Raw genomic sequence first — 7806 nt, 5'->3', positions numbered from 1 at the left:
ACTTCACTTGATTCTCACAACAACGGTGTGAGCTGAATGTTATAGTTGTTCTTTATTTTAAAGATAGGGAAATAGAGTTTGAGAAAGATTAAATTACTTGGCCAGGGTCACATACAAAGTCAATGCTTAAGACAGGATTAGAACACATGCTTCCTGATTCCATTCTAGTACTTTATCTACTATGCTTGTTCAGTCTTTTTTTTTTTTTCTCAGTCATGTCTGACTCTCCATGACCCCATTTGGGGTTTTCTTGGCAAAGGTACTAGAGTTATTTGCCATTTCCTTCTCCAGCTCATTTTACAGATTTATTTGTGATTATAACTTCTGAAGCAAATAATTCTGTATGAAAGCTAATGTGGCTATTAGTGGCTAGTGGAACTGGGATTCAGGGTGCTTCCCCCTACAATTGAAGGAGCAACATTGGTAGGGGCTTGAGACAATGACAGAGAACCTGAAGCAAACAAGTTTAAGTGAATTGCCTAGGGTCATACAGCTAATAAATATCTGAGGCCAGATTTGAATTTAAGAAGATGAGACTTTTTAACTCCAGGCCCTTACTCTATCAGCTGCCTCCAAGCTGCCTCCACTATGTTTATTTATCTGTGAAATGATTCTAATAGTTGAAGCAATATCATCTCTGTTGAGGTGTTGTATGGTAAGGCTCAAATGTCAAGTATTTTTGCCAACATTAAAGTACCATAGATGTGTAACCTGGACTTTTCTGAGCATTCCCAGTTAGCGTAACATGGAGGCTACTGAGTCTTCTACCACGTGGGTGGGGATAGCTTAGCCTCTTTTAATTGGCTCCCTGTGTCTTTAAAACTGACAAGATTTAGCTGATTGTTTCCCCCCTCCCTTTCTGGCCCTTTTTTGGGCCATTTTTTCTTCCTGTGTACAGTGTGGGCGCCATAAACTAAACTGGTGAGAAGGGAAATGTTTCCTTACTTCCTTCCCTTCTTATGCCTTTTTTATGCTGGCTCCAAGAAATGGGTCTGGGGGTGTTTGTTTCTGTTCTGTCTTTAGTTTTAGGTACCAGAGATTATCCTCATGTGATTGGGAGTATAAGCCATGACAAACCTGGAGCCAGGGTTGCAGAAGAAATTGTGCAGTCAGTCAGCTGGGCATGAAAGCTTTGAATAGCCAGTGTACCTGGGATTTGAGCTTGAGACAAGTTTTAGATTTGGAACAAGGGACTGCAGGAATTGAGCTAAGCTATGAACCTCATAACCTCTTTCCCCTCCAAACTGAGGTTGTGCATGGGGGGAAGGTGAATTATGCCTTCCACATTTTGGGAGAGTGAGTTTATATATTTGTGATTATAATTTTTTTTGGGGGGGGAGAGGAGCCTTTAATGTATAACGTAGCATTGCACCACAAATGCTATGGCTGAGCCTGGGACAGTGAACTGGGAGAGTCTGAGGGTAGAGGAAGGGCTAATGTGTAAAGTGAAGGTGGGAATGGGGGGAGGGGGGAGGGGTTATTGGTGCTGGCCAGGGCTGGGCTACTTGCTCAACTGTTCTCCCAGAAGAAGTTGTTGCAGGGTGTAGCCACCAGTACTACATACTTCACCATCTCTGTTCTCATCCAGCTCCTTCATCACCTTGTCCACTGCATCTGCATCCTTCTGGGTATCCAGGAAGCCAGAAAGTTCAGCCTTCAGTAGTTCCTTCAGTTCCTTTTTACTCAGTTTATACTTCTCACCTTCCTTGCCAGAGTGGGCGTGGAATACATTGATGAGGGATTCCATGGCATTCTCCAGCTCCGAGCCCAGGGCTGCAACATAAGGGTGGGTTTGGAGCTGAAGGGGGAGAAGATGACAGGGTTGAAGCTACATGTCCTGTGACCAGAGCCCATGTCATGATTATAATTTCTGAAGTAAATATTTCTGTGCAAAAAGCTAATATGGCTGTTAGTGGCTAATGGAACTGAAATTCAGGGTGCTCCCCCATATAATTGAGAAAACAACATTAGTGAGGGCTGGAGCCAATGACACAGAATCTAGACACCCAATCTTCTTAAGAATACTGGTGAATCCTGGAGAAGGGCAATCTAACCTACTGGGCTTCCAGGAGGTTAATGATCATGATGTCAACAATAGTCACAGCAGTAGTCATCATCATCCTCATCATCATCATCATCATTATCATCATCATCATCATCAAAAAACCCTTTGTGAGCAACATTCATACAAACTCAAATATCAATATATTGATGAAGTATCAAACAAAACACTGAGTCATATAGATTAGTTTACATAAACAGAGGACTGTGTGATCATTACCAGGTTATCTTTACAGTTATCCTTAAGAAGCCCAGCTCTATTTATCAATGTGGATTATGCAAGGAAATAGTAAATTTTATTACTTATCACCATGAATTGCAAAGAATTAATACCTACAAAATATCAAGAAAAAACATGATCTGGTGGCTAGAATTACGCCCCAGAAGTTTGTTATCATTCATAGAGGAACAAACTACAAATACAGATCCCAAAATATCCTTGAGAATTCAGCCAACATACACTACTGGCACCAGAACATTATGACAGACAAAACCCTTGTTCATAATCACTTGGGCATAATAATCATTGGTAATAATATAAGAACAACGTTTTTAGTGAGTGTCACCATCTCCAAATTATATGGAATTAAAAACTACCTAATTATTGAGACCTAGTAGAAGAAATAAAAAACTGAGGGAACAGGATGAAGTACATATCATTTCCATCACCCCATCTGCTTCCAAAGCTGGCTCAAAGATGCTTTCAGTGAGTCTGCCCAAGATGAGATTAAACCCTAATACTTTTATTCAATTATGAAAAGTAGTAATTTTATTCACCCGAACAATTATTTGAAGAACATCAAATATAAAAGAATGAAATCAGGATAATGACTTATCCTATCCCTGTTCCTAATGGAATTTTTTTGAAGATGAGAAAAATAGCAGCAGCAGCAGCAGCAGCAGCAAGAAATCCCAGAGGTCAGGAACCAGGTCTTAATTTGTCTTTGGGTATCATCCAGGGCCCAGCTCAGGGATGTACTTGCCCAATAAATGTTCATTATTAGGTTGATTTTGTGGCCTTAGGAAAAGTAACTAAATGAAAGCCAATACTTTTTTTCCAGAGTATCCAGGTTCCTATTGTTTACCTGGTAAATAACTTATAATAACAGATTAGCACTACACCTTCTTCCAAGATCATTTGCTTTTCGCCACATATTCTGAGACTTTGCTTTGTTGAAATGTCTATCAACACATGGTAAGAATGTGAAAGCATTCGAGGATTTGGGGCCTTGCGGGGGGGGGTGTTTGTTGTATTTCAATGAAATTATTTTCTGTTTAGGCTAATATTATGCTTCAGCCCTGCACATTCTAGCAAGCTTATCCTGAGTTTGCTTTCACTTTCTCCATTTGTACTCTGACATATGTTACTGGTTCTGTTCATGTTTAGCAGTAGTCCATCAAAGTGATATTATAGCTTCTATTGTCTTTGAGAGCTTGCTTTAAGATAGATGTGTGTGAATATTCATCATATTCAATTATCTCCTTCATCAAACTCAGTAAATGGTCTATTAAGAGAGAAATTGCTAGTTCATATACTCATTTGAAAATGGAGCTTTCATAATATAACAGAGGAAAGAAATTAAATATTGGTTGTTGAAAAAATGCCTGATTTTTTTCCTCTTTGGAGGGCACAATAATGTGTCCTCTGGGACCTCTCCTGACTGAGTGGCTTCGGATGAGCCTGCATCTGTAGAGAACATCTGTGATCATAACTTGTGCTCCAGCTGTTCAGGGCAAGTCTTTCTAGTGAGGAACACAGTTGCCAGAGGACTAGAGTTGTCAATCTTTATAATAGTGTTGTTGGAGAGACATACAGCTCCGAGGTATTTGACCACAGGTTCTGGTTGGTGGCATTCTTGCAACTTACTGGGTGTCAGATTTGCAGTCACCCATGATAAAACAGCAGTCAGGGAACAATATAGTACTTCCTGAGAGAATATCAGAAGTGGAAGTTGGCTTCTATGTGATACGATGTGAAAAATGAAGGAAAAAAAAAGGTTGGATTTTGAATCAGAGGACATGAGATCAAATCTAGCTCTAACACAACCTGTGAAACTTTGGGCAAGTCACCTTACCTCTTTGAGTCTCTGAGTTTCTCAGTTTATAAAATGAGAAGGTTGGACTTCGTGAACTCTAAGCTTTTTTCTAATTATAAATTAATGATTGCAGGATCCATCAATTTCAGGAATGGGGCAAATATATATACACACACACACACACACACACATGTGTGCATGTATATGTATATTTACACACATATGTACATATGCATACGTACATACATACATACGTGCATATGCATACACATATATAAGAATTAATAGATTCCCACCCTGAATCCCCTTAGAAAGCTGAAGAGGCCTTCTCTTGATGATTTTATGGAAACTTGGGCTGGCTCCAGGGGCAGGGAACACCAGGCTCATCACCTGATATAAATTTATTCTTAGTCATTAAAAGGTTACTATTTTAGAAGGAAGCTTCCATATTTCTCCATTAAGTGAATTGCAAATAATGGATTATGTAAGACAATAAACCAATGATAAGAAAGTAGGTAGATTCTTGAATGCTTGCAGGTGTTCCAGCAATCTGTTGGAGAAATCTGTTTGGTACCATTGTGTGTTGAATTTTGCACATATGAGTTAGCAACTATCTAACCTATACACATCTTGGTCATGCTGGTAGTGTGCTGGGGCCATATTTTAGGCACAGTAGTTGATATTCAAAGGGTATATACACAGCTGTGTTGTTTAATGGGTAGCAACTAAGTATTTTGTCTCTTTAGACTCATTTGAATCTCTCCTTTTAGCTTAGAATGTGAGACAATAATGATGCCATGAAAAACCATGATTGTAGAGGCAAATAGAAAAGCATTTAATGCCTGTTCAGGTAGCTCGGGTGAAAAAGTGTGGAGGTTTCCTGACCTCAGAGGTAGCCCTGGGTACTGCTCATCATTGGAATGAACAATTAAATGCCTAATGCCTCCAAGAAAACTGAAGTGGGAGCCATGCGATCAGACAGAAGGAGATAAAAAGAACCGATTAGAGATTAACTGCTCCACCTTACAGAAAAGCAGGTGCTGAAGACAGAGATTCAGGCAGCCAAGTATGCTATTTGGGTCTCTAATTAGGAGACAAAAGTAAAAACCAGGTAGTGTTGAGCATTAGCTCAGGAGGGGGCATGGCAGTGCTTTTTAGAGCTCAGAATAGCTTTATTGTGAGCACCGCTGGAATAAACAGGTCTCTATTTTTATGGCCTATTGTGTCAACTGTTAGTTATCCAAACCCACCGAGAAATTTCTTCATGAGGAAACAACATCATAGGCTGGGTCTACCAGGGGTGACCAGAACAGATTAACAGCCCCTCCATCCAGTGCCTTCAAGGATAGGCCAGCTGGATAGGCCTGGGCAGACCTTCCTCTTCCACACAATCAGGCACTGCCAGAAGGACTGCTAGATGCTCCCCTTGGGGCTGTAATTTGGTCCTCCAGGGTCTTGACTATGTACAGTGAATGTGTTGCTCAAAACAGAGTCCAGCAGTACCTGAGGAGGGTTGCTTTGTTCTCAAGCATATATCTGTTCTGATTTTCCATGCCATTTGTTAATTAGACTGCTGTAATATTGAATAGATGGACATTGAAAAATAGGAAGGGAGTTCCTACAAAGGAAAGCCCTTCAAGTCATATTTATAGCATTCATTTACAATTCTAAGCAGGCTATTTCCAAAGAGGTTATATTGAAGTACTTACTAGCTGTGTGACCATGGTCAATTCCGTTAACTTCTCTGGACCTGTTTTTTTCCCCCTCTTTTGGTAAAATGGGAATAATAATGCCTGTACTACCAACTTCCTGACATTATAACAACCTTTATGGGAAGCATTTTTTAAACTTTAAAGTGACATCAAAATGCCAGTTTTTGTTATTATTGTGCACTTAGGACGGTGGGGTTACCACACTTGGACTCACACATTATTGTCCTGGATTAGCTTAGCAAGAAAATATTTATGGTGCTGAAAAGAAAAAAGATTTAAAAAAATAGCAGCTTGACCTGTATATACAGTGGAGGTCTATGTTGGAGATGACAAAATTGTAAAGGAAGTGAGGGAGCATCTTAAGCTATCTAAAGGAGGGGAAGACACCCAAGGTGTGACAAAGGCCTTGGGAATTACTACTAATAAACAAAATTCACCTCAAGAATATTAGCAACTACCAACATATATGTATGTCTGTATGTACACATATACATATCATACACACATGCACATATTTGTGTGTGTGTGTATATATATATATATATATATATATATATATATATATATATATATATGTGTGTGTGTGTGTGTGTGTGTGTATACATATATTTAAGAATAATCTATCCATACATTAAGGATGTCCTTAGTCAGGGCATTATAGAGAATTGGCTAGCTTTTGCAAGTGATAGTAGGCCTAATCTTTACCATCGCACTGTAACCTAAAGGATATATTGAATATCAAATTCCATTTTACTTACTTTTTAAAAAATCATCCTTTAAAAAGTGTTTGATTTAGTAAAGTAAGACTGTAAGTCTCTCTTCCAATATGGTATCTTCTATGCATATTGTTTAAATCATTCAAGATTCCTGGAAAGACATAAAAAAAGAGAGAGGCTTATTTGGTGAGTTTTCTGATCATTAATATCAGCTGATTCACAAAATAGAGGCTGTCAGAGTCCAAGCTGAAGGATGATTCCCTATGAATGGTGACATTCTCCAGCAGGTCCTGTTTGTAGATCATACTGTTCTCTTTCCACCAAGCTCCAGAATCCTGCAGATTCTTCTCAAGGAGGCCCATAGTCTAGTAACACTGTCAAAAAGGAAATAAAAAAGTATAGATTTTGACATTGAAGGGATTTTAGAAGCCATATAATCCAACCTTCTCATTTTAAAGATTGGAAAACTTAAGCACAAGGAAATTAAGTGGCTTGCCTAGTTTCACACAGGAAATATATAGAATTTGCCAAAAATAGGATTTGAATTCTTGTCCTCTGACTCCAGATCCAGCAGTCTTTCCATTTTACCCACCATATATTAAATACTCAGTTGCCACTTTCCTTTCAAAATACTCTTGAACCCTCTGATAATACATTTTAGAATTGTGCCTAGAACCCAAGTCAGTTCCACAAGTTTTATAGTTTGAAAATTATATCCATTCCGTCTTCCCTAACCCTCACACCCATTTCAAATCAGGATAATTTCCCATTGTCAGAGCCATGACAGCCCTTCTATTTTTCAAACATCATCATTAGCACCAGCACTAGCTGGTTTTTAGGTTGTACATCGAATGTAGAGTCAAGATCCGAGTTGAAATGTGATCTGAGACACATAGTATATGTGTAATCCTAGGCAAGTCACAAACTCTGTCTGCATCAGTTTCCTGTAAAATGGGGATTAATAATAACACCTATATATCTACTGGGGCGGTTGTGAAGATCAAATGAGATAATATTTCTAAAGGACTTTGCAAGTCTTAAAGCACTATGTCAATGCTAGTTATTGTCATTACTATTATTATTATCATCACTACAACTACTACTAAGAGAAACTAGGTAGCACAATAGATAGAGTGTTGGGCCTGGAGTTAAGAAGACTCATCTTCCAGAGTTCAAATCTGGCCTTAGACACTTCCTGGGAAAGTCACTTAACTCTGTTTGCCTCAGTTTCCTTATCTTTAAAATGGAACCACTCCAGTATCTTTGCCAAGAAAACTCCAA

The 7806-nt window shown here is 38.9% G+C and overlaps 1 pseudogene; it reads right to left on the bottom strand.

Annotated features, from left to right (window-relative positions):
• Positions 1-1509: 1509 nt before the first annotated feature.
• On the bottom strand, positions 1510-6887 carry LOC110212671 (protein S100-A1 pseudogene; annotated as a pseudogene).
• Positions 6888-7806: the final 919 nt, after the last annotated feature.

This window comes from Phascolarctos cinereus, unplaced genomic scaffold (assembly GCF_003287225.1).
Source record: "Phascolarctos cinereus isolate Bilbo 61053 unplaced genomic scaffold, phaCin_HiC Scaffold_2;HRSCAF=192, whole genome shotgun sequence".
Classification (NCBI taxonomy): domain Eukaryota; kingdom Metazoa; phylum Chordata; class Mammalia; order Diprotodontia; family Phascolarctidae; genus Phascolarctos; species Phascolarctos cinereus.
Note: the sequence above shows the minus strand (reverse complement) of the source record. Positions and strands in the feature narration are given on the sequence as shown.